Genomic DNA, 27,497 nt, shown 5'->3' with positions numbered 1-27,497 from the left:
TCTGCCTCTTTTGAGGGCATTGAAATGACTTCTCCTAGACATCTGTTAATAGATCACGTGGGGAGGAAAGTGAGGGTTATGTTCATATTTGTGTATGAGAGAGGCAGATTAAATTGCCACAGTCAGGAGCAACAAGTTGTTGACCAGCAATTTTAATTCTTAATTGGAGGCAGTGCCCTCGTCTACTGTAGACGACCTTGTTTAAAATTGAAGTCGCCTAATTATTAGAAAAGGATAAGAGAACACAAGGTGACAAGGATCATGTGCCGGCACGAAGGGAGGTCATCAAAGATGGCATAACCGAAGATGACAGTAGTGTCGATTCAAAGTTTTCCAAAGTTAAGAAAAAGCTAGAAGAAGAGACGAAGAAGAAAATTTTAACGTCGTAGGAAACTATCCCAACAGTCTTAAAGATCTATCCTCAAACAAGGGGAGTTGAACTCAAGACCTAAGAATTGGGCTGAATCCAAGTTAGTCTAACCGCAAGTGGGTGACAACAACTATATCACAGCCTATCATAGCAGAGGAAAAAGAAGATCTCTCGAGTATCTTAGTAGCAAAGATACCAGAGTAGGATGAGATACTTGATGAAGAGAAAACCATTTTCAAGAAAAGGAAGTTCTTTAAGCTAGTCAAAGGAGAAGAGTTAGTGGATTTGAACCTTGGCACCACCGAGATTCTATACCAACTAGTCAAAGGCGCATATGTACTCTCTGTCTCTCTCTCTCTCTATATATATATATATATGTATATAAATATAAATATAAATATATCTATATTTATTTATATATAAAATTTATATATTTATATTAGAAAAAATAAAATAAAATAATATATATATATATATATACATATATAAATTTATATATATATATATATATACATATATATATAAATTTATATATATATATATATATATATATATATATATAGATTCTTTTCTTTAAATTTGCAACTCAAATACGTCGAAGCACTCTGTATTACGTGGTTTTTCTATTCCAAATTAAAAACCACGTAGAGGAGATGGAGCTGCTCTCTTGCAATGCCAGCCAGCTCTTTTATGATTCGTCTTCTTCTGCAGGTGCAGAGAGTAGCGATGAAGAGGATGTGGAGCGCACCCTTGTCCCTCGCATTGCAAAATATAACTCTTATCCCCAACTATGGCCCCGGAGCTACAGGCAAAGCATCTCTCTCTCTCACACACACACACACAGAGACACACACTGGGAGACAGCACACACACACACCCCAATACACAAGACATGTACGAGAGAGAGAGAGAGAGAGAGAGAGAGAGAGAGAGAGAGAGAGATGATGCTCGACATCCTAGGCATAGACGGTTCGCGTCATTGGTTGCAGGACAACATCCAAGTATGGATGGGTCGTGGCAGGTCTCCAAGACTTCACGCGAGCGACTGCTCTGCTATCAATCATATACTGTAGAGAGCCATGTTAGTCCATCACACGTGGACCTCCCTTCTTACAGCCACTTGTTTCCTTGTCCCCCCCGGGTGATACTCCACTGCTCATCAATGGACATGTCTACTTAATCTATGAGGTGGATGCAATGCTTTGCTCACTTGTATGTTTGGCCAAGTGTGTTGTGTGTGTGGGTATGCATGCCTGGGTCTATGTGTTGTTTATACAAGCGTATTTGTGTGTGTTTGCATGCTCGCTTGTGTGTGTTTAACGTAGCTGGTATAGAATCTCGATGGTGCCAAGGTTCAAATCCACTAACTCTTCTCCTTTGACTAGCTTAGAGAACTTCCTTTTCCTGAAAAAGGTTTTCTCTTCATCAATTATCTCATCCCACTCTGGTATCTTTGCTACTAAGATACTCGAGAGATTTTCTTTTTTCTCTGCTATGATAGGCTGTGCTTTAACTGTTGTCACCCACTTTTGGTTAGACTAACTTGGACTCATCCCAATTCTTAAGTCTTGAGTTCAACTCCCCTCGTTTGCGGATAGATCTTTAAGTCTCTTGGGATAGTTTCCTACGACGTTAAAATTCTCTTCTTTGTCTCTTCTTCTAGATTCTTCTTAACTTTGGATAGCTTTGAATTGGCACTACTGACATCTTCAGTTATGCCATCTTTGATGACCTCCCTTGGTGCCGGCACATGATCCTTGGCACCTTGTGTTCTCTTACCCTTTTCTAATAATTAGGCGACTTCAATTTTAAACAAGGTCCTCTATAGTAGACGAGGGCACTGCCTCCAATTAAGAATTGAAATTGTTGGTCAACAACTGGTTGCTCCTTACTATGGCAAATCAATCCGCCTCTCTCATACACAGATATCAACATAACCCTCACTTTCCTTCTGACCTGCTCTATTAACAGATGTCTACTAACATAAAAACCTTGGAACATACACAAGGGATGCTAGTGCAACAGGATCCATTTTCAAGGAGAAGTCATTTCAAGGCCCTCAAAAGAGGCAGGCCTTCCCTTCTTGGCCTACTAGGGGGTGACAAGGAAACAAGTGGCTGTAAGAAGGGAGGGCCACGTGTGATGAACTAACAGGGCTCTCTACAGTATATGGTTGATACTCCACTGCTCATTAAAGGGCATGTCTACTTAATCTATGAGGTGGATGCAATGCTTTTCTCCCTTGTATGTTTGGCCAAGTGTGTTGTGTGTGTGGGTATGCATCCCTGGGTCTATGTGTTGTTTATACAAGCGCATTTGTGTGTGTTTTCATGCTCGCTTGTGTGTGTTTAACCTAGCTTGTATAGAATCTCGATGGTGCCAAGGTTCAAATCCACTAACTCTTCTCCTTTGACTATCTTAGAGAACTTCCTTTTCCTAAAAACGGTTTTCTCTTCATCAAGTATCTCATCCCACTCTGGTATCTTTGCTACTAAGATACTCTAGAGATCTTGTTTTTCCTCTGCTATGACAGGCTGTGGTTTAGCTGTTGTCACCCACTTTTGGTTAGACTAACTTGGACTCATCCCAATTCTTAAGTCTTGAGTTCAACTCCCCTCGTTTGCGGATAGATCTTTAAGTCTCTTGGGATAGTTTCCTACGACGTTAAAATTCTCTTCTTTGTCTCTTCTTCTAGATTCTTCTTAACTTTGGATAGCTTTGAATTGGCACTACTGACATCTTCAGTTATGCCATCTTTGATGACCTCCCTTGGTGCCGGCACATGATCCTTGGCACCTTGTGTTCTCTTACCCTTTTCTAATAATTAGGCGACTTCAATTGGGAAATTTTTACATTAGTAGACATCTGTTAATAGAGCAGGTGGGGAGGAAAGTGAGGGTTATGTTGATATTTGTGTATGAGAGAGGCAGATTAAATTGCGACAGTCAGGAGCAACAAGTTGTTGACTAGCAATTTCAATTCTTAATTGGAGGTATTGCCCTCGTCTACTATAGACGACCTTGTTTAAAATTGAAGTCGCCTAATTATTATAAAAGGATAAGAGAACACAAGGTGCCAAGGATCATGTGCCAGCACCAAGGGAGGTCATCAAAGATGGCATAACCAAAGATGACAGTAGTGTCGATTCAAGGTTGTCCAAAGTTAAGAAGAAGCTAGAAGAAGAGACGAAGAAGAAAATTTTAACGTCGTAGGAAACTATCCAAGAGTCTTAAAGATCTATCCGCAAACAAGGGGAGTTGAACTCAAGACCTAAGAATTGGCTGAGTCCAAGTTACTTTAACCGCAAGTGGGTGACAACAGCTAAATCACAGCCTGCCATAGCAGAGAAAAAAGAAGATCTCTCGAGTATCTTACTAGCGAAGATACCAGAGTGGGTTGAGATACTTGATGAAGAGAAAACCTTTTTCAGAGCTTCTTCTTAACTTTGGACAACTTTGAATCGGCACTACTGTCATCTTTGGTTATGCCATCTTTGATGACCTCCCTTGGTGCCGGCACATGATCCTTGGCACCTTGTGTTCTCTTACCCTTTTCTAATAATTTCTAATAATGTGTACATACCTGGCGGCCCGCCCACTTACCTGGGCGACCACATTGGGCTTTATACCCCAACAACCTCCCACTTAAAGTCCAATGTGGTACTTTAAGTGTGAGAGAAGCTACTATACAAGCTAATATACACGAGATGTAGAGAAGTGATGTACTACCCTACACCTAACTGCTTGCGAAAATGTGCAAAGCTCTCTGAGGGAAGTCCTTTTGTAAGTAGATCAGCAGGATTTTCTGTGGTGTGAACTTTGACAAGCTGAAGTTGCTTATCCTCGAGCATTTCCCTGATGAAATGATACTTCACATCCACATGCTTTGTCTTTGAGTGATAAACTGGATTGCGAGCCAATTGTATAGCACTTTGACTATCACAATATAACACAGGCATCTCTTCTTTGATTCCCAAATCTGTTACTAGTCGATTAAGCCAAATTGATTCTTTGCATGCCTCTGATGCTGCAACATATTCAGCCTCTGTAGTAGACTGAGTAACACAATCTTGTAATCTAGAACGCCATGATACTGCTCCACCAGCCAATGTAAAGACATACCCTGACGTAGACCTTCGGTTGTCTAAGTCACCTCAATATTCCTTTCACTGCCTCCCAATGTTTTTTGCCTGGGTTTGACATGTATCGACTTACTACTCCCACTGCAAATGCAATGTCTGGGCGAGTAGCAATCATTGCATACATCAAACTACCCACTGCAGACGCAAATGGAATCTTATCCATTTCAGCCTGTTCTTCCTTAGACACATGACAATCTTGTTTGCTAAGTTTCACATATGGTGGCAATGGAACACTCAATGCCTTTCCCTTCTCCATATTGAAACGTTGCAAAACCTTGTCAATATACTCTATTTGAGATAACCAAATCAACTTCTTTGATGTGTCTCTCTCAATGCGCATACCAAGTATATGACTTGCCTCACCCATGTCTTTCCAAGTGCTTGGCAGCAATCAACATGTTATCCACATACAAAATAAGGATCAGCCAACTGCCATCCTTAGCCTTCTTTGTATATAGACAGTGATCGAACTCACTACGTTTGTAGCCTTGAGAAAGCATAAACTTATGGAATTTATGGTACCATGCCCTCGGTGATTGTTTTAAGCCATAAAGACTCTTTAACAATTGGCATACCCAATCTTCCTTGCCTTTCTCAACAAACCCTTCTCGCTGCTGCATGTAAATTTCCACATCTAAATCACCATGCAAGAACGCTGTCTTGACATCCATTTGGTGCAACACCAAATCTAATATGGCAACCAATGCAAGAAAGCATATTAATGTAGTCATCTTGACCACCGGAGAGAAGACTTCATCAAAGTCAATGCCTTGTTCTTGCTTAAAGCCCTTGGCAACAAGCCTTGCTTTGTACTTTGGCTGACTATCATGAGCGGCGATCTTATACCTGTAAACCCATTTACAAGGTAGAGCCTTTTTGCCCCGTGGTAATTTAACTAGCTTCCATGTCTGGTTTTTATGCAGAGCTGTCATCTCTGACTGCATGGCCAATTGCCAATTCCCGGAGTCCTTCATTTGCACTGCTTCCTTGTAACATGAAGGCTCATTGCAATCAGTCAACATGACATAGTTCATAGATGGAACAAACCTATCAGAAGGTCGCGTGACACGTCCAGATCTACGCACAATAGGTGGCTCAGGCTCAGCCACAACCTGTGGTTCCACTCTATCCTGTCCTTGCTCCTCTTGAGCCCTGACATTATGTCTTGCACGTGCAGGTCCATCTTCTTGGAAGACAACTCTTCTAATCTCCTCAACCCTCTCTGGTTTAGAATGATATTTGGATTCATTAAAGTGAACATCATTGCTGCGGACAACCGTTCTGGATTCGGGATCCCAAAGTCTGTACCCCATCTCACCAGAGTTACCATAGCCTAGAAAGATGCACTTTCTACTCTTTGGCTCAAGTTTGTTCCTAAATTCCTTTGGAACGTGAGTATATGCCTCACAGCCAAAGACTCTGAGATGCTTGTATGAGGGCATTTTGCCTGACCATACCATCTCTGGCATTGAATCCTTCTGCAAAACCTTGCTAGCAGATTTATTTACAAGATGAACAGTTGTTGATACAGCTTCAGCCCAAAACCCATTTGGCAGCTGTGCATTAGACAACATACTTCTGACCTTCTCTTGTATGGTCCTATTCATCCTCTCAGCAACATCATTTTGAGGAGGATTGTAAGGAGCAATAAGTTCACGTTTTATACCTTTTGACTCACAAAGTCCTGAAAGGGCTTTGAAACATACTCTCCACCATTGTCAGTGCGTAAGCATTTAAGCTTCTTGCCACTCTGATTCTCCACAAGTGTCACAAACGTTTTGAAAACACTAAACGCTTCATCCTTGTGCTTGAGAAAGTAAACCCATACTTTCCTCGAGTAATCATCTATAAATGTCATAAAGTAAGAAGCTCCCCCTAGAGATAGGTTAGGCATAGGTCCACACAAATCACTATGAACAAGTGCCAACTGTGTATCTCTTCTACTGCTTCTATGCTTATGTGGCTGCTGTGTTTGCTTACCATACAGACAATGTTCACAGAATTCAAAATCATTAAATGAAAAGCCAGGCAAATAACCAGAACGAGACAAGATTTCCATTCCCTTCTTGGACATATGTCCTAACCGGCTATGCCACAAAGAAACGTTCGGCTGCTCGGTTACATTGATTACATTTTTAGAGACATTTGATACATAAATCATGTAAAGTCCTCCAGACTTTACTCCATGTGCTACTGTCATATAACCCTTGGATATCTTCCACATGTTCTGTCCAAAAGTGGTGACGTAGCCAGCATCATCAAGTAAACCTGTGCTAATCAAGCTCTTTGTAATTGCAGGAACATGTCTCACATTCTTCAGCGTCAAAGAAGAGCCATTCTGAAACTTCAATTGAACATCTCCAACACCTAAGATCTCACATGTCTACCCATTGCCTAGTCGAACATGATCGTTAGTGGTCACATAAGAGGTAAACCACTCCTTGTTTGGAGACACATGAAGTGATGCCCCTGAGTCTATAATCCAGTCACTCAGTGCATTTCCATCAGATGCTGTAAGAAGAGCTGAGTCCATTGTATTCTTCACGAAGTAGATGTCTCCTGCCACTAGACTGTCATCCTCTGCAACAGTGTTTGTCACATTTATTTCTTGAATCTTCACTGAGGACTTGTTCTTCTCACCATGGTCTTCAGCTTTCTCTTTGCCTTTTTCTGCTTTCCATTCTCTGCAGTCTCTTTTCATGTGACCCTTCTTGCCACAATGGTAGCATTCTATGTCACTCTTGCCTTTAGCACTGCGGGACTTGCTACGAGACTGATTCCTCTTTCCACCTTTGTACTTTTCTTTGGTCCTTCCCCTGACAACTAAGGCTGTTCCTTTGCCTTTGTCCATTGTCTTTCTATTGGTTTCTTCAGTAAGCAGACTTCCTTCTACACCTGCTATGTTCAAACCATCTGGAGGTGCAGAATTACTCAAAGCTGTGCGAAAAGTGTCCCAACTTTCCGGCAATGTGATCAACAGGAACATAGCTCTAACAGGTTCATCAAATTTGACACCTTGAGCTGACAAATGACTATAGATTGTGTTGAATTCATTCAGATGATTGGACATAGGTGTCCCTTCTTTCATCTTCAAGTCAACAAGCTTCTTAAGCCAGTATACCTCTGAAGTTGCACTCTGCTTCTCATAAAGATCACTCAGCTTTAACGATGCTTGATAAGCCAAAATCTCGTCTGCTACATTGAAGTAAACGCTTTCTGCCAAAGTCAGCATAATGGTAGAAAGTGCCAATTCATCCATTTTGCTCCATTCATCTTCGTCCATATCTTCTGGTTTTATCCCCTTGAGCTTTATAGGTTTTATCTGCTTCTTTTGTACCAACACGTGCCAAATCTGCTTCTTCCACAATGGGAAATTGGTTCCATCCAGCTTCTTGATATTGTAAAGAGCAGTGTCCTGTGATCCAGCCATAGCTACGCTTCACAGTAGTTTACTTTCCTGGGAAAAATTCGACAGAGTTTCCCCTGTAAACTGACCTTTGAACCAATATCAACCTGTCAAATGAACCAAGAAAGCTTCAAATTCTGCAGAAATTTTGGCAGAGTCTCCTTTGTAAAATGGCTATGGTGTACTTAAAACAGACCAAAAACCAGCTCAAACAACACTGTCTCTCTGACACTGTAAGCTGTGGGTAAACATGTCCTGCACCTGTACTGTCTCTGACTGTCTTGTCACTGTCCTGTAAGCATAGACTGTGACAATGCCTCAACGGCAGTAAAGCAAAGATGCAATCCCAACTGTCTAACTCACAGTCAATACATCCTAGCTGCCTATCTAAGGGTGCTCGAGGGATCGCTCCAAGACCTGTATCACCGAAAGGATCTCAACATTCAAGAATCCCCCAGCTCAATAAAACCTCACTCGACCCTCAACAAAGGCTGCAGTAAATCTGACAGTACATAGACTTCCCACAAAGTCATACATCCACAAATTTCCCACTATATGCTGTAACCGCTGCGGCGGTTGTTTGCTGCGTGACTCACAGCCAGCAAACCCTCAACAAACATACATCATCTCTGACAATACATCCCATGTGGAAGTACCTGCAATGTCAGGATGAAATCTGGAATATCAAGCAGCAAACACAAGCTACCTGATGAACTAGTGGATGTCGCCTACAGTCTGTGTGTAGATGCGCCCGTGTCGTATGTGACACGCCTCCAAGAACTGTGAGCCGTACTTCGATGTGTAGACAACCACAAATCAACACTTTGGGAGTGTCGATATCCTCAGCACCTGCAGTCGTAGGCCGAAAACCCCAAATTTGCAGAGTCGGATCTACACCCATCGAGACCACGTAGTCGAAAATGGCCTGCGTAGACCTTTGTCGAAGCCGAACAGTCCCCGAGATGACCTCGAAGCCGAACGGTGCCCGAGATGGCCATGTCTTCGCCTGTCAAATTTCACTCCAATCTGAGCTGGTGACTCTAGCCTCCTGCAGTGCTGCCCCGAGCCTCGATCTGAGCTCTGATACCAGTTGAAGGAGTACGAGCGGAAGTGTGACGCGAGAGAGAGTGCGAGAAGAAAAGCACGACGATATGGTGAACTCGCTCTACTGTAATGTGTAGAGCATAGTGATTTCTTATTAGGTTTTTACAAAAGAACATGTGTACATACCTGGCGGCCCGCCCACTTACCTGGGCGACCACATTGGGCTTTATACCCCAACACGTCCTTTATCGTGAAGGAGTTGTTCCGCAAGTTCAGTGGGAGAGACTGGGGAATGGGTATTCCCGATGCGTCACATGATGGTGATGGGAGCATCAGATAGGAAATATTCCATTGGTCTAGGAGGAAATCCGAACTGGATAAAGGAATATGCGTAAAGACGCAAACACAAGAATAAAGAGGGTTAGTAGAAGCTTTTTCTTGAAAAAAGCAGGATATTTTTAAGTGCTTTCTGGGAAAGCAGATGCTTTCCCGCGAGGAAATCTATGTCTACATTGCATCTGTGCACGAGGTTGCATCCAGGGATGCCTGGGAAGTGTTGTGTAGCATCAATTTTTTGCTCACTGAGTTTTTATTGAGTTTTTGAACAGGTTCAGCCTATTTAATAAGTCGCTGACTGCCCACTTAATAAGTGGGCAGCCCATTATTAAAATAAAGCAGGACAATAGGAGGGCGCCCCCAAAATCTGCCAAAATCAGAAAATAGGTCAGCTCTCTCTCTCTCTCTCTCTCTCTCTCTCTCTCTCTCTCTCTCTCTCTCTCTCTCTCTCTCTCTCTCTCTCTCTCTCTCTCTCTCTCTCTCTCTCTCTCTCTCTCTCTCTCTCTCTCTCTCTCTCTCTCTCTCTCGTTCTCTCGTTCAACTGCTCGTTGGCTAGATCTTTAAGGTCTCTTGGGATAGTTTCCTACGACGTTAAAACTCTCTTCTTCTTCTTCTTCTTCTTTGTCTCTCTCTAGAAGTTGCCACCAATATTCTCTCTCCTCTCCGTGCTATCCCAACACCCCTATCCATTGCTATTGTTACGAGAGAGCTGTCGGCTATTCCTCCTGCTCTCCGGAGCCAGTCCAGCTTTCGAGAGTCGGGTCCAGTTTGGCTTTCTTATGTGGGGAGGAGCAGTCTTGTGGTTAATGCATTGTGTAGGCACTCGTTAGTTTTGTGAGGTTGTTGCCACAGATTTGGTTTTTATGCTGACGGTGTTAGGGTATCTCATTGGTACCTTTGAGTATGATACCCAGAGGGGATGCGCAGTATGATGCTCCTCGATCCCAAGATAAGGTGTTTTGCATACTAGTTGTCATTACATTAAGAACGTTTGGCGAGCTCGTTGCTGTCATGTACTCAGTGTTGCACCATCCACTACTGTGGACATCCTTGCAGACATTTGGACAGATATTTATCTACACTCCATTTAGCCATTGGGATTCAGCAGTGGGTTCCTTAAGGGCAGCTGAGGAGCGCACGTTTCGTTTTTTGAGATGATGAGCTCACTCCCACATGTTTCTTAGTTTTTCAAGGTCGTATGTAGTGGCACAACTCCCCACCACAGTGGTTCATCCTGCACTCTGCCATCCATGTCTCGTGTGGATTCTCTTTGTCTCTCTTTGTCCCGGAATGCGTCCCTTGTGACTATGGCCTATATGGCTCGTAAAGAGCCAAAACTCAAGATTAAAGCTAGGAAAATCCCGACAAGAGAAAAGTAACCTCACTTCGACACATTGAGGGCAGTTACTGGCCTTGGTTTATTCATCTATCTCTCTCCTCGATTATTCTAGCTCCCATGAGGAGGTGCATTGTGTTCTCTTAGGGTGCTTGGGGCCTGTTGCTAATCTTGAGGCCGAGTCAGTGGTCTCATGTGTAGGAACAAATGGCATCAGTAGTAGCATATGTGTGTAGAAGGGATCTATCCATCAAGGGCATGTCATATCTATGCCGGACCACCCTTGGTCACTTATACATGCAGCTTTCTATGAGCATGGAATGCCTTTCCCAGATCTCTCTCTCTCTTAGAGATTTTCTTGTCTCTTTCTACCTCAGTGATCTATCTTCTCCACAGTTTCTTGTATATGTATGTGGCATTGCACGTGTTCTCTAGTGTCAGAGGATCTTTTTAGAGTCCAGCGAGATTGGAGTCGAGGTGTCCTTCGGATTGGAGGTCAGTCCGCGTCCTCATTGCATCTTTTGCTACCTATTTCTATAATGTCTTGGTATCTTGAATGTCTTGGATGCGCAATGTAGGTTGATCCGGTGCTTTATTGGACTTGATTGAGAGAGAAGAAGCTTGTAACACGACGGGCACCACGTGCAACTGAAAAGAATAGATTGAGATAGACGGTTAGCACTTCAAACAATTGAACAGAAAGACAAAGAGAATCCACACGAGACACGGATGGCGAAGTTCCACTCCCAGATTGCAATGGCCCCATACGATGGCGCCCCTTTCGGTATTTCTTTATATTTCTTCAACAAAGTACAACTCTATGGATCTACTCTGCTTCTCCATGTGGTAGAATCCAAGAGAGAGAGAGAGAGAGAGAGAGAGAGAGAGAGAGAGAGAGAGAGAGAGAGAGAGAGAGAGAGAGAGAGCCCACAACATGTATTTAAAGGCCCTTGGTCTATAAAAAAGCAGTTACACACCCAAACAAGTTCAAAACAATTCATTTGTATTTCAAACAATATTGTCAAACAAAGTTCAAAGAGTATCTTAATACAATTCAATCTTAAAATCATTTGGGTTGGTTTGTGTCAATCGAACTTTAAGGACGACTAGCTTGTCGTTTTGCTACAAAGTGATGGTGCGGTTATGAATCTGGATGGTCGCATCGTTCTTGTCGTGCCAAGGCATGCCCAAAAGAGCATCACAATTGCCCAACTTCATGATGTGAAAATATCCACGAGTTGATTGTACTCAACATCCATATGTTTTAGGAATTTGGGATGGATGAAATTTTCGGTGGCTCGTGGGTCAAAGAAGATAAGTGCCTTGAAGACATTTATCTTTTCGTAGGCTTTGCATAGTTGATTGGAACCTTCTAGAGTGATCTCATAAATGTCGAAGACAAGTCCCACCACAGTTTTGGTTCTCTTTGCAAATGGTTGTTCTGGAGGCATATCCCCTTTAGTAGGAAAATTGTTCTAAGTGTGTCCCGTCTAGAAGCATTCAAAGCATCGGCCTTCTTGGAGTAGGGCGTCTTGTTGATATTGAGTTAAATGAGGCTTGACCACTTGAGTCGAGTTGCCGGAAGAACCCCGAGAAGTGTTTCGTTGGGGACGAGAATTCTTAGTGTTGGTCGATTGCACTTCTGTAGGAAATTCCAATTTTTCTTTCATAAGTTAGTAACCAGCCGCAACATGGTCCATGAGCTCTTGCATAGTAGATACTTGTTTAGAGAGACAATATTCTTGTGATGGTGATGGCAGTCCAATTGTAGAGCGCTCGCATTGGTCCTCCAAGGGAATCGGGTTGAAGAAAGACATTGGAAGGTAAACATCAAGAAACCTTTGGTTGTAGTCTTCCATGGTTTCCGACAGCCGCAATTGAACTCCACCACTGCATAGCATTATCTTTGAGAAATTCTACGGCTTGAGAGATCTTTGATTCTTTTGTGTAGTTCCCCAAGGCATAGATGTTGTCAAACTGTTGCGGAAACTGCAAGGCTTTCTTTCTATCTTTCACTTCAGAATTTTACTGTAGTTCCCCCGTCCTTGAAATCTTTTGGTTGAATTGGTACACAACCCGAGGACATGGATAGTAATAGGGAAAACCATACGCATTGTATCCTAGTGGAGGTGGGACAGATGGTGGCAACCGCGGTGGAGGAGGCGGTTGCAGTGGGTACACTCTAGGAGATTGAACCATATTTCAGAAAACTCCCCCAATAGGAATCGAAGACTAATTAGATTGTTGATTAGAAGCCCTTGTGCTTTCGAGTGCCGGAGGAGAAAGAACAGCCTACGGCAACAGAGGCGGCAACATGCAATTCAAGTATTGTTGAAAGCTCTGCAGAACTGGGATATTCTATTGAGGATACCAGTGTAACAAGGAACGGGCGAAACGCAGCCAAACGTTCCGAAACGGCGTTCTGGACGAGTCTCGCTCCCGAAACGGTTGGGAACGGAACGCCGTTCCGAAATGGGGTGTAACCAGAAGGGTGGTCAGAAATGGGGGGAATGCGGTGGAATAGCAGACGGAACGGCAGACCGCGGGGCGGAACGGGCAAAATTAGGCATTTGGGGGTAAAAAAGTAGGCTATTTGGGGCAGATTTGGGGGACATATTTGGGCCAGTTTGAGGGCAAGTTTGGGGGCAGATTAGGGACTAGGCTTAATGGAGGTAATTCAAGCCTTACTTTAGTCGACCATTCCGGCCCCCCCTCCTCCCCGTTCCCATCTCGTTCTAGACCTTCCTGTTCCCGTTCGTCCCAGGTAACTTTGGAGGGTACTCGGAGAGAATGTCACGAAGCTCGTCAAGGAGAAATCGCATATACTCTGTGGAATCCAAAAACGCATCTTGCTCTGTCTATTCTTGGGAGGACTGGTATGCTTTCGGAAAAGCACACAATTGAAGCTCTGATATCACTGTGACGGGGACGAGTACCATGTGCCAATTGAAAAGAACAGACTAAGACAGACGTTTAGCACTTCAAACAACAGAACGAAAAGACTTTACACGGGACACAAAGTGGCGGAGTTCCAGTCCAAGACTGTAATGGCCCCAAATGATGGCGCCCATTTTGGTATTTCTTTATATTGCTTCAACAGAGTACAACTCTGTGGCTATGCTCTGCTTCTCCAAGCGGTAGAATCCTAGAGAGAGAGTCCACAACACGTATTTAAAGGCCCTTTGCCTGCACAAAATTAGTTACATGGAATGCAGTAGTTCTAAAAGCATCTGGTCCAAAAGCAAGCACTCAGAGGGCTGTTCGTATAACGCTACCACGTCATCAGCAGCCATCGCAATTTGTAGAACGTCTGTATAGATGCCATGTCATCAGCTTTTACGCAAGTTAGGGTAGTGTGTGTGTGTGTGTGTGCACTTTATTTTTAAGGATTTAGGTCCCTCGGCCAGTTCCATAAGTTGTTGGGGGTTAGGATTTTCAATCCTTACCCAATTTATTATTTGGGACACTCGGCGATGATCTGCAAGTTGGTAAATCCGTCTAGGGCTTAGGCCCCTCGGCTGGGATCTACGGGTTGTTGGCTAGGGTTAGGCTCAGGGAGTCCTTACCCTCTGGATCTTTAGTGGCCTGACATGTCAGCAGTTTGTGGCAAAGCTTGCTGTTTTTTCCTACATTTTCTTCTATTTGGGCTGATTTGGGTATGTGTAGGCTATGCCTTGTCTACGACTTCCTTGTCTTCTATGCTTGTTTACCCCGACCCCTCTTCATCGAGGGGAACCCCGTAGAGGATTAAGGACACGGAGCATTGCTCGATTGCTTTGGTTTTCCCAGATGGAGTTCTGCCATGGTTGCTCGCAAGGGGAGCAAGCCTGCGGCTTTTGGATTCAAAGGAGGAAACATATTTTTCGTCCTTCTTTAGAGATAGAATTCTTTGGACAACAGTGGGATCTTCTTCAACACTTGGGAAGCGGTTTCCTATCGCTGTGTTTCTTCAAGGAGAGGGATTGGCTGATTGTTGGATCTTTTGCAAATGCACGTTTTTCCTTGGAGTTGTTGATAGAGTTATCCCTATGTAGGAATTTACGTAGGCTGATATGGAGTTCCAGCCTTCTCTTGCACATGCAAATATGGATTTTCATCCCGTCCTGAAAGAGGGGTAGCAAGTTGATGACTCAGTTGCATCTTTGTACCAAGTTGCGGATTTTGGATGACAAAGGTGGATTACTTTCCTCCTAGAGAGAGTAGAACCTGCAAGGCAAGGTAGTTGGACTGCTTGTGAGCGGAGCTTGCAAGATCAATTGCCTTGCTTGTACAGCTTGTGTGTCCACATTCCATACAAAGAGCTCCTATGTGTCCACCTGCCGGGCATGTATTGCTACCTCAGGCTAGCAAGTCAACAAGCACCTCTCCACCTCGGCCAACAACCGAAGCTCCTTGCCACATTATGAAGCTGCTTCAGCTGCTCAAGGATAGTTTGCTTAGCCAGAAATTGGTGACAACGAGCCTACTTGTATAGGTGCAAATATGTGCCTAGCATTTGTGAAGGTTGACTTTTGCTTCTTTTGGCATATAAGAAATAAGGTGAGTAGAGGCCATCACTAAAATGAAACTTGGTGCATTAGGTGAATAAAATGGTTTTGTAACAGCTTAAATTATCTCCTTGCTTGGACTTGGAAATAGTGTACTCACAGTTTCAACCTTTTTCAAGTAGTTATTTACACATCCCCCTCACCTAGTTATCAGACGTGCAAGATATTCAGCTATTGTGGCAAGATCAAGTTAATGTATTCTTCTAGCTTAAATAACCGCGTAGAAAGGCTAAGAATGTGTAACAGCCAATTGAGAGATCTATTTCTTTCAACTTATTTCTTGTGAATGTATATGTTTATATTATATTTATTTAATTTAGTAAGCTGATCTTCTTAAAGAGCATTGGATAGTAAAGTGTCTTACTTTTCTCAGGCAATTGACCGATGCATATAGCCTTGGAGCATCACCAAAGACAAGTCCGTTCTCATGGGGCAGCAAATCATCTTCACAAAGAACCAACAAGAGGCGGCACAAATTTCCATCTACAAAGACTTTATGTGACAAAGAGGGTGGTGATGATGGACAATACTGGTCGCGAATGAGTACTTCTCCTAAGACTATCCTACCTTCATCAAACCACCATCTCTCCATTGATGGCATAATTGAGGAGCCCTATTTAGGCAATGGATCTGAAGACTGCCATCGCATATCATTCCTCTCCTGCCTTCAAGAGAAGAAGAGAAGACTCAAATCAGTATAGAGACTTCTGGATAGTGTAGCTGGATGCAAGCAACATTCAATGGTACGAATTGTAATCAATTGATCTCTAGAAGAAGTTAAACTCAAGACTTGGGAAAATTTTATATAGAACTTTGGAACTTCAGGTGTCAATGTGATGGCTGGAGTGGGACTGCTATCATGCCCATATGCGATGAAGGAGGGTGGGTGGGGGGGAAATGGCAGTGTTCGTGCTATTTGATCTTATATGTTGCTACACGGGTCACCTTTTGCGCAAATGCATGGACAGTCAACCCCTCCGCATACTTACCACGTACCCAGACATTGGACAGCTTGCACTTGGCAAGATGGGTCGCATAATTGTGTCGGTACATTTGATTTTATTTGACTGTGATCTCCATATTTGGTAAAAATAATGACACAAACTACTAATGGTGTTTTGTTGTTTGGAGATGGTTCTCTATCCCGAGTTCTATGTAAGTTCCCAACCCATTGTTAAAGGTCAATTCATGATAATTGAAAAAGTACGTAATTATCCCACTTATATTATGATGATTATTGCAAACGATGTCAATGACGATGATGCGACGACGACGCGTTGAAAACGCAGATGTTGAAATCTGTGTTTTTCGGGCTGACTCTGCAAACTTCACGGGATCTGATCGTGCGACGAGGATCTGCTGCGGAAAGGTGAGATCTTTGACGTTCAGGGGTTCTACTGCGGAGTTTGACTGCTGAAAACTGAAAATGCTGATATTAACTAAGGTTCTGTCGCGATGAATCTGCAAAACGCTGAGTTGCTTTGCTGATGCAAAAACGCTCGGGCTGATTTCTGCTGCTAAGGGAAATCTACTAACGCTAGGGCTGATCTGCTGTCGTGAAGTGGTTCTGTTGTGTCTGCTAATGCCGAAGCTGCTCTGCAATGCAAAACCGCCAAGGCTGATCTGTCTTGCAAAAGACTCTAGCTTTGATGTCGTGTTGCAGAAACGCTAGGCCATGCTGGGGGGTCCTGCTGAGAAGGTGCCTGTTGAGCAAGGTGCTCCTGCTGCCTCTTCTGCCAGAAAGTGCTAGCTCTGGTTTGCTTATATATTATCTTAGCAAAATTGCCCTCCTGAGTTCTCAACAAAATTCACTTAATCAATAAGTGAAAAATGTCAAAAATAGGGAAATAGGTTTAATGCACTGGAAAATTCCCCTGATGGATTCTGATGGGAATGCTAATGGGAATGTTGATGATCATGCTGTGTGCAACCAGAGGATATGCATCTACTCTACGTGACTGGTCATGCACGGTCTGCGAACAGACTCACAACAGTGCCAGATCACTTCCTACTCTAGATTGACTTGACTGAACTGAACCCTGGTCATGTTGTAGCTTGTCCACAGATACATAGGGTTGGATGTGTCACAGGACATCCCCTCCTTTTCAAAGTGAGGTATTGGCAACAACATCCGAAATCCTCGAAAGGACTCTTCACCGGCCCACTCTGATGTGTGGGTCGTGCGATACTTGAACTTCATAAAGGTCTGCAAAGTCTTCTTCTTTGGGCCGCACCGAAAGCGACATAAAGTCATCTTCCATGCTTCCACTTTGTTTAGAATCATGCGTCTACCTTCTTCAAGAATCTCCGAGGATGAAAATTCCTGAAACCAATTCCAACACAAAAACATGAACATACCCATTCCATGTAAAGTGACTAGAAAAATTCTATTCTTTCAAAAAAACAGTGGATGCAATGGAGATGAACATAGAGACGGAGTGCCAAACCGTTCATCAAACACATGCAAACAATGAGATCGAATCTTGTCATGCTGATCTAAATCAATCAACTATGACAATTCACAACAGAAGTGCCACTGCTTGATGCTCAATCTTTCTTGTGCTCTTTCTATGACTGTGTCATGCCAAGGGAGAGACATGGAATGTGACTTCCCTGAATGCATACTTTTCATCTTTTCATGAGTAATCCGCATACATCCGTGCTCATTCATGAGTGAATTGTGTTTATCGTGCAATATGTCATGCCTATGAAAAGGGATCACATAAGGACGATGACTAAAATACAGGAAACCATCACGAATGAAACACTCGAACAATGCATGCTGACTAATCATTCGAACACATAATACTTCCTGTGAGGGTTTTGAGATCTAGGCTCGAAAGCCAAGATAAGTTCTTCGTGTTTGATCGAATCTTCTTCTGGGGGTTCTATGGACCTTGACTCAAAAGCCAAGATTGGTTCCTTGTAATTGATTGAATCTGCAATGAGGTTAGCTTCACTAGAGAAAGTATCGACTAACACATCATCCTTGTGAATAATCATGACATCTTCATGCAAATCATCATGCTTGTGAGAAATCAAATCTTGATCATCATGCAAATCATCATGCTTGTCATTGTCATTCAAATCATCATGCTTATCATTATTAGGCAATTCATCATGCTTATCATCATGCAAATCTTGTGTATCATGCTTTGGAGAAGAAGATATTGAGAGAGTCTCCTTTTCTCGAATCTCTTGCATATGTGCCTGCACTTGAGAAAAGAGTCGCAACATCTCTTTCATGTGTCAGTCGTTCATTTCTTTTCACTTATTTGGAAAATTCCCCTGATGGATTCTGATCAGAATGCTGATGATCATGATGTGTGCAACCGGAGGATATGCATCTACTCTACGGGACTGGTCATGCACGGTGTGCGAACAGACTCACAAATGTGCCAAATCACTTCCTACTCTAGACTGACTTGACTGAACTGAACCCTGGTCATGTTGTAGCTTGTCCACGGACACATAGGGTTGGATGTGTCACGTGACACTTGGTCTTTCGCCAAAAGACCAAGTGAGCTTGATGGCCGAGGTGGAAAGGGTCCAAGCCACCTCTGTCATTTGCAAGATTTTTGCCATGAGACCCAGCAAAGGTGAGGTTCGTGACCTGCTACAAGCCCGACTCCTTATCGAAGTAGGCAAGATCGTCTATGTGTAGATTCTGGGGAGAGGCTACTACCAAGTAGAGTTCTAGTCTCCCGAGATGGCAGCTAAAGTGATCTCGTTGAGTCCGCTTACTTCAAACAGTGGTACCACGGCTTTCACCCGGATGTGCTTGAGGAGGAGGCAAATCTTCTCATCTCAGTTTTCTTTCTAGGACTGAGGCGAGAGTATCTTCCCTTACTCTCGAGGATTGGCTCTATGTTTGGGATGGACTTGGAGACCCCGTGCACCTCCTCTTCAGTTGTGGCCAAGGCCGCAAGGTTACCCACTATGCGGGTTCTTGTTAGTCACACGTGCACTCCCGAAGGTGGTTCTGCTGCCTTGAGTGAGTGGTGGTTGAGTATGGAGTATTCGAGCCTTCCAAACCAGTGCTTCATTTGCAGACAGATGGGTCATCTTGCCAAGACCTCTCCATCAAGGAGGCCCCGATCCGCGCCACATACCCATCCTACTGAGGCTGGCCATGCTCGGCAGGTAGAGACATAGGAGCACAGTCGGGTACCTCGTCTAAGACAGGTGCCTAGGCAGAGGAGGGCTACGAGCAGGTTCGTGGTCATCGTCGTTGCCAGGGATCAACACGTCAGTTTGGCGCCCCTGGTGGTCCGCCTACATCAAGCCAACAGTAGTTGGTTCCCACAGGGAACCGTTTCGACCCTTTACAACACGATGAGCCGGCGGATACCCCCTCCACCTCAGTTTTTCCATTGACAGCCCCTCCCCCCCCGCCCCACACGCGCTTCATCGCCTATTCGCTCCCATACCCCGCCGCCGGCCCAAGGGATTGATCACTTCGCGGTGGTAGCTCTCTCTTGGCAGTGCATTTTTCACAAGCCGTCTGCTAGTGCAGGAGTCGTCGTTTGCGATAGTCCCTTGTGGGCTGACCAGTTTCGTCTATCGCTGCTGGGAGTTCTTCGACTACGACTTTACACATTTTCTTGGCGACTCTTCTCTCGACCTTGAGGTGGCTTGCTTCAGAGTCCATGTACTATTTCTAGCAACTAGAGGGGCAAAGGCCCTAGACACAACGGTTGGGTTCTCTTTCCCAGTGTGTGGCAGGGATCAGATTGAGTGGACTATGCATAGAGTGCTGAATTGGCTTCATGTTCAAGCTCTCGAGTTCTCTCACCACACCGGAGACTTGGGGGTGATAGATTTTATATAAACACTGTGGCGATTGGCCAAGTTCTGTGTGACACCACTAGATACAGCAAGATGTAGACACATTGTGGTACACTTTTTTACAGAAACACAAAGTGCACGTTGCTATGTATATGTTCATGAGGATTCTTGAATAGAGAATGTAGCTCTACAAATTGCACGCCCAGCTTGGGTGTGGGTCCCCGATAGGCACTCCAGACACGACTTTCTCGAGGTCGCTCGGATGCGGATTACTCCCCATCCAAGCATGCCTTGAAGATTGCAAGATTGGTTGTAGTAGCAGCATCGGCCTTCTCTCATTGACCCCATGAGGATTGTCTCATGAAATGTGCAGGGGTTAGGTGGATCTCAGTTTCTACGCAGAAGAGGTCGACTTAGACAGGAGCTTCAGAGATGCCTTGTAGGTGGAGCGATTGATAGGCTTATGCTCCAGAACATCACTTGTGTGAGAGCCACATCAAGCGTTGTGGACGGATCTTGTTTGGTCGCTATGAAACCTTTTTTGGTCAGTTGCTTTTGGGCCTGGTGGCATTCACGGAGGTGTATATATGCATCGTGGGCACAGGCATCAGTGTGCCATGCAGGGCCCATTGGATGACTATGCAGATACATGGCTGCCTTGTTGGTTTTCTGAACATTTATTTGCCCAACCATGCAAGGGCACGGGTTGAGTTTTGGTCATATTTGGTGGAGAGCAGTGGTGTATTGAAGAGATTTCAACATGCTTGAGGACCCCTCAGATAGGATTAAGGGCAGTCATGCTACTATACATGGGGCTGAGTTGGCTGTTTGGGAACGGCTATGTATGACCTTGTGGATTTCGGATGTTTGGCAACATGCTGGCTTTGCACAGCCCTTAGACAACCTCTTTCTCTCCTGATTTGACCACAGAGTAGGTGGAGTGAATCTATCCAGGATAGAACGCTTCTATGCTAGTGAGCATTTTTGTGACTTGGGTGGTTTAGTTTGCATTTTGGAAGGGACTACCTTCTCTAATCGCGCGCTAGTGATCCTTACTCTAGCCGACAAACAAAGGAGTGGCAGTTTTCACAGACTTTGGCACCCCAAGTTGAGAATCCAATACGACACATGAGAGAATCACCAAAAATATTTCACAACTTTAAAAATAGAGTCGACACGGACCGGCATAGTTCCGTGCCCAGAGGTATTGGCCCCAAAATCTGGCGCCCCTTTCGATATTTCTTTTTATTATAATGCTTGAGCAAAGTACAACTCCCGAGGGTCTTTTTCTCTCAGAATCTACGTCCGGATGCTTTGCAGAGTGAGGCCCCAAGGGTCTATTTATTCTTACAAGGGATGCCCCAAAAGTTTGTAGCTCAAAAGCAAGTAGTCCCAAAAGCACTTGTTCCAAAAACTGCCAGAAAAGCAGCCAACGCACTTTGCAAAAATATGTACTGTACATACATTTTGCCATATCATCAGCTGTCAACGCGAATTGCGGAAATCCGTATTGTCTGCCACGTCAACATTTCAGCATGAATTCCGGCATGTCTTGCTGCCATGTCAACATGCCGTACAATCTGCCACATCATTTGTTGTTGTTGTTGTTGTTGTGTGTGTGTGTGTGTGTGTGTGTGTGTGTGTGTGTGTGTGTGTGTGTGTGTGTGTGTGTGTGTGTCCTAGTAGTACATCTACATCATCATTGTGTGACATACTCCCCTCTTGAAAGAATTGTAATCGCCCTCGATTATGCCTGCAAAATCAAACATAATCCATAAACCAGTTCAGTAGACACTAAATACCGATGCACTTGATGACACAAATCCAGTACTTATACAAAGACGACAGTCACATCACATCACATTCAGAACATATCACATAGAGTCTAGGACCGTGATTCCTGGCAACGTATTTAGCAATCGCATCTAGATCCGCACCGGACCTCACTAATGTTGGATTGACTAATCCCATATTGCAATCACGTCCATATATTTGATTTTGATCTAGGAAAATGATTTCTGGCAACGTATTTAGTAATCGCATCTAGATCCGTACCGGACCTCACTAATGTTGGATTGACTAATCCCATATTGCGATCACGTCCATAGATTTGATTTTGATCTAGGAAAATGATTTCTGGCAACGTATTTAGTAATCGCATTTAGATCCATCCTGGATCTCACTGCTGTCGGATTAACTAATCCCATATTGCGATCATGTCCATAGATTTCTCTAGACCAAAATGCTGCAATCATTTGGTCAATAATTCCATCTGCACTCAAGCACTATCATGTGCGAGTAATCATTCCCGGGGATCCCAATCCATCAATCACACACTGAGTTCATGCCGAACAGAGTGGTTCAATCATTCAGTTCTAGGTGTGTGGCCATCTCATCCCGCAAGAACTTTGGATGCACTCACGACAGTTCTATTGAATCATTCATGATTCAAAATTCATTATCAGGTTCATTCGGGACGTGTCATTGCTCCAAAATCATCTCATTCTCGTTTCTGTTATCTATTCACAAATAGCAGGATATTCCATAAAACATTAGTTTCATACTTAAATCAGATGCATCTTTGGAAATTCCTATTGCCAAGTTCTTCATTCACACACTTGGTTCACATTGAACAAAGTGTTTCAATCATCTAGTCATCTCATCCGTTTAGAAGTCTTGATGCACCTAGATCCCTGTGTAGTCATCTCATCCCGTAGGAACTCTTGATGCGCTCACAACACTATCTAGTCATCTCATTCATATGGAAATCTTGATGCACTAGAATCATCATCATTCATTCAAAGTTCATGATTCTTGTCTTGAATCGTGATCGGGTTCATTCCAGAGTTGTCATCGCTCCCAACTCGTCATCATCTTATTCTGGATTTCACCTACAAAACAGGAAAAATTTCAAGCAATGGTATGTAGGGTGCGTTGGTGAGATTTGGGAGTGGAGACCGGAGTAGTATTAGGCATTGAAAATTCCGATCAAAATGATGTCGCCACCGTCTCCGTCGTTGCCGCATTACTATCACCACCAACCGATGAAGAAGGTGTAGAAGAGGGAAAAACCAAGTCGTGGGGGTCAATTGCGGGACACTTCGGCCTTGCTACATCTTTCTCTTCTTTGTTGGCTTTGATGGTGGCATCCTTGGTTTCAAATACCTTCAACAATTGCTCGTTTACTTCCTTGCATATTGCTACTTGTTGTTCCTCTAGCTTAAGGAGGTGAGCACAGACTTTGGTTGTGCTGGATTGTTGTTCAAAGCCACATAGTTTTCACTTCCATGCACACGCACCACCGGCCTTTCCCAACACTCGGGAATGCACTTTGTCCCACCATGAAGCTTCATCCTTCTTTTTCTTCGCGCCCAAGGACACATGTTCACTTGATGTAGAAACTTGGGCCATGAGACTCGTCACTCGAAAGAGGGAGGGATCTTGTGCGCACGCGAGAGAGAGAGAGAGAGGTTGCGGCGTGGAGCTTGAAACTTGAGCCTTGAGGCTTGAGCAAAAGAGGGAGAGAGGGAGAGACTTGAAGCTTGACGGCTTGACTCTTGAGCCTTGATGCTTAAAGCCTTGAGGCCCAAGTGGCAAGAGAGAGGGGGGAGAGACCGTAGACGAGACTGGAGAGAGGGAGAATGAATGAAGAGATCTCTGAGCTTCAAGCTTGAGCCTTGAAGGCTTGAGGCCCAAGGGATGTGGAGAGACTCGAGAGAGGCTCGAGGGAGAGGCTAGAGCATGTGAGGCTTGAGGCTTGAGCAACGGCGCGGAGAGCCTTGAGGCTTGAGGTTGATTCTTGAGAGCTTGAAGGCTTGAGGGAGGGATGAGCCATTATATAGAAAAGCCATCCCCTCCCCCCCCCCCCTCAAAAAAACCTTAAAACACGCTGCCCAAGAACGGCTCTGTTTTTTTTAAAAACGATCAAAAAATTTAAACTACTCTTCGGTACAGTCCGCTCTTCCGTTGTTCCAAAGCCCGTTCCGGTTATGCATTTGGGCGGAACGTCCGTTCCCATTTCGGGTGCGTGGCTCAAGCGAGAACGCGTTTCGGAAAGGGCAAGGGCCTGTTCCGACCGTTCCCTGTTACTCTGGGAGGAGGGTCTCATAGCTGAGTTTCTGACAGACTTTTGGGAGCACTTGTGGGGCAGCAAACAGATGAGGAAAGTCACCATGTTCTAGTAGCTCGTCACCCATCGAGCTACCGTAGTGGGGAGTTGGTTGGTCTATAGTGGCCATTCGGCGGGTTGTGCGGTGTGTGGCCACCCACTTGAGTCGTTGTCTATGGGACTGCCCCATGGCGCAGTAGGTTTGTCTTTGGATTCTATGGCTTATGCCAACCCTGTCGCGTAAGCTAGTCAGGGGTGCTGCTGCTTGGTCCACCCTCATGAGCCCAGCAATTCGTTGTGAGTTGTCCTCATCTAGCAGGATGATTGTGATAGAGGAGGGTTGACCCACTCTCCAGCCTATCACAAAGCTTACGCCCCAGGAGTGGAGTAGTGATAGAGAGCTTTGTTGGGAGCTTCTTTGCAGCCAGTGACTCTCTGGTTCATATGGGGAGCCCGGTGCTTCCACATCTTCGAGGCCTGGCCCATCCCACCAGTGGAGACTGTACCAGATATATGGGTGGAGCTGATCCACACACTTCGAGGTCAGTTCGAGAGGCTGCAAGGCAACTCTGACTGTATGCAGGAGCGCCGCGAGGCATTTCTATGAATTTGGCGTCCATATCCCTTTCTACACAATGGTCCATGGGGCTCCTAGATGGAATTCTACGCCTGAGGGTGTCACTCTATATACAAAACGAGACGCCTCTTGCGAGCAAAAAACTTTGATAAAACCCCTATATACGACTCATATTAAGGAATATGACCCCCCTTTCTACGGTTATAAGACAATCAATGCAAAAAACTATCATACCCCTATCTTACATATTAAATTTAGGTCTCACACAATTTAACTAAGTAAAACTAGTCAAAGAGAGTGTAGCATAGTGACTGGTAACATACTAAGGAACTACTTTTGTTGATAACTAGATGTACCCTCAATGTGTCTTAGTTTGAATTTTAAACTATGTGCCCGTTTAGCCTGCACTCTAGCTACTCGTCCAATTCTGATCCATCTAGATTACTAAAAAAACATGGTTATAAAGTTGTGTTAGGTTCTCCGTGTAAATTTGCATCTATACAAAATCTTTATAGCTTTCATCCCTCAACAAATGAACTATAATCACAAAGCAAGCAATTGATACAAAGCAGTGCTAGGTCTTGCATGTATCTTTGTAGCTATTCACTCACAAGATCGAGGGCACACTCTTTTGGGAAACCATAATTTTGAAACACAAAAACTTCCTCTCATTTTTTCCTTTTCTCACTTCTCCCCCCCCCTCCCCCCCACAAATATGAAACCCCCTCTCTTATTTTTAAGACTGGGAGATAAATTACTGGGGACCTGCCCCTAACTTATATGCTTATGTAACTTGTAAAAAAAACCCCTCCCATGCACTTACGTGGTGCGGTAAGTTTTCCATGGTGAATCCCCCGGGATTCTACGCCACCTATGTTGTTCCCATATCTTGATTTAGCTGTCATTGTGCATATCTCATTTTTTCATTGGGAGAGTCTCCCCTCATGCTGATGTAACCTCCCCCCCTTCCCCTCTTGTTGGGTAGTTTTATTAACTAATAGAAGGGATCTTTTTCTTGGGAAAAAAAAGTATGTGGTTTTAATTTCGTTTTCTTTTCTCTAGGCTTACATCAACAACGATTGTTTGTGTGTGCAGACCTTGATTTTTCCATGTGTATGCTTCTTGAAGATCTACAAGAATAACACGACTAGACTATAGGTAAGATGTGTGTCTCTCAAAACACGCTTTGAAGTGTAATTCTCGAAGCATAAATACCTAACTTCATAAAAGTCTTTTGTGCCCAGGTGGTTTTGTGCAGAATAATCATTGTGATTGGCATGATTGCAAGTGCGGTTGGAATGTACGCATCTATGATCAAAATTGCTAGCAAGTATTGAGTGTAGCTAACTTCTTCTAGAGTCAAGGAAGCACACTAACCATCAAACAAATTAATTTTTTGAAGAGGTAATCTTTTCGACGGCTCTAATAAAAAAAAATTCTTCAATTTTCACCATAGTAATATACTAACAATAGTCATACCCCACCAACAAATAGTGAGTGATGACTACATTGTGGTGACTAATGACCAAGTTTTTGATAAACATGGTCAAAAGAGAACTTACATTTCACCAATGATTGCAAAACTTTCTCAACCACACCGTGTTTCAGTCCATAATGAAGTAGTTATGTCAATACAATGCAAATATCTCTCTCTCTCTCTCTCACACACACACACACACACACACACACACACACACACACACACACACACACACTCACACACACACACATTTTACGAAATGCCAGAAACCACCATAATAACTCCTAAAATATCCAAAAAAGGTAGTCTAATGAAAAACAAGTCCATAAATGGTAATGACCAAGGGTCAACTTAATCAAATTTAAACACATTCCCATTGACCAAGGTCACCTATCAATTTAAAGAAGTCGAGAATATCATTAATCTTGTTACTTGTAGACACATACCATTCCTTCCTCGATTGCGGCTTTCGGTTGATGCTCTCTCTCTCTCTCTCTCTCTCTTAGCAGAGTGAATGTAATGGAGTCAATGGTTCAAAAGAGATTGGATTGTCAGCTTGCTACTTTTGATTTGTGGAAATCAAAAGCAGAAAAGTGCATAGTGGTGAAAGATGCTTTCATTGAAGATCTTGAGGGCAAACTTGCAACTCAAAAGTAGTACAGTGGGTCTACGTTTACAAGAAAATATAAAAGAGCCGAAGTCATATCGTGAATGGATTGAAGGTTTGGAATGATGTGGTCAAACAACATGAGGAAAACACAGTGGATAGAAATTGTGGAAAATAGAAGTTAGCTCCTCACCTACTTCTCCTATTATCTCATCAACAATACATTGGAGGAGGAGAAGCTAATGGAAATGTGCGCATTGAATGTACGAGTTATGGGATGGAAGGAGGAAAAAAATCCAAAAGATAATGCATTGGCTTATGTATAAAAAATGGGGCAAAGAAAAGTTTCTCATAGATGCATGGAGAGTACAAAAGGAATGATGAAATTAGTTGATTTTGAGGAGGAGAAAAACATTTCTCGCATTGATGTGCCTTAACGAGTAAAAAACATATTTTTGGAGGAAGATATCACATGCTCAAGTAGCACATCAGAAAAAATGCACTCCGCATATTCTTGATGCGAGAAAGAAAGGAAACTGGACTATTTATAGAGATGGGAGTGTGATCAATGTGGAGAAATGGAGTGCATGATGGTGCATGACCTATAGGGCCATGCTAAGATTTTGCAGTATGGAATTATCATGGATCTTACCATGACTTTTGGGAAGACTTTTAGAGGACGGGATATTGTTCTATATTTCATCCTCTTAGAACAAGGAACTTACCTGCAAATTGAGGGTATAGATGGGAATTGGAA

The 27,497-nt window shown here is 43.7% G+C and overlaps 1 pseudogene; it reads left to right on the top strand.

Annotated features, from left to right (window-relative positions):
- The first annotated feature begins 1,023 nt into the window (after positions 1-1,023).
- Positions 1,024-25,990, top strand: LOC147423988 (amino acid transporter AVT1B-like; annotated as a pseudogene).
- Positions 25,991-27,497: the final 1,507 nt, after the last annotated feature.

This window comes from Adiantum capillus-veneris, chromosome 26, assembly GCF_014529385.1.
Source record: "Adiantum capillus-veneris isolate H3 chromosome 26, ASM1452938v2, whole genome shotgun sequence".
Taxonomy (NCBI): Eukaryota; Viridiplantae; Streptophyta; class Polypodiopsida; order Polypodiales; family Pteridaceae; genus Adiantum; species Adiantum capillus-veneris.
Note: the sequence above shows the minus strand (reverse complement) of the source record. Positions and strands in the feature narration are given on the sequence as shown.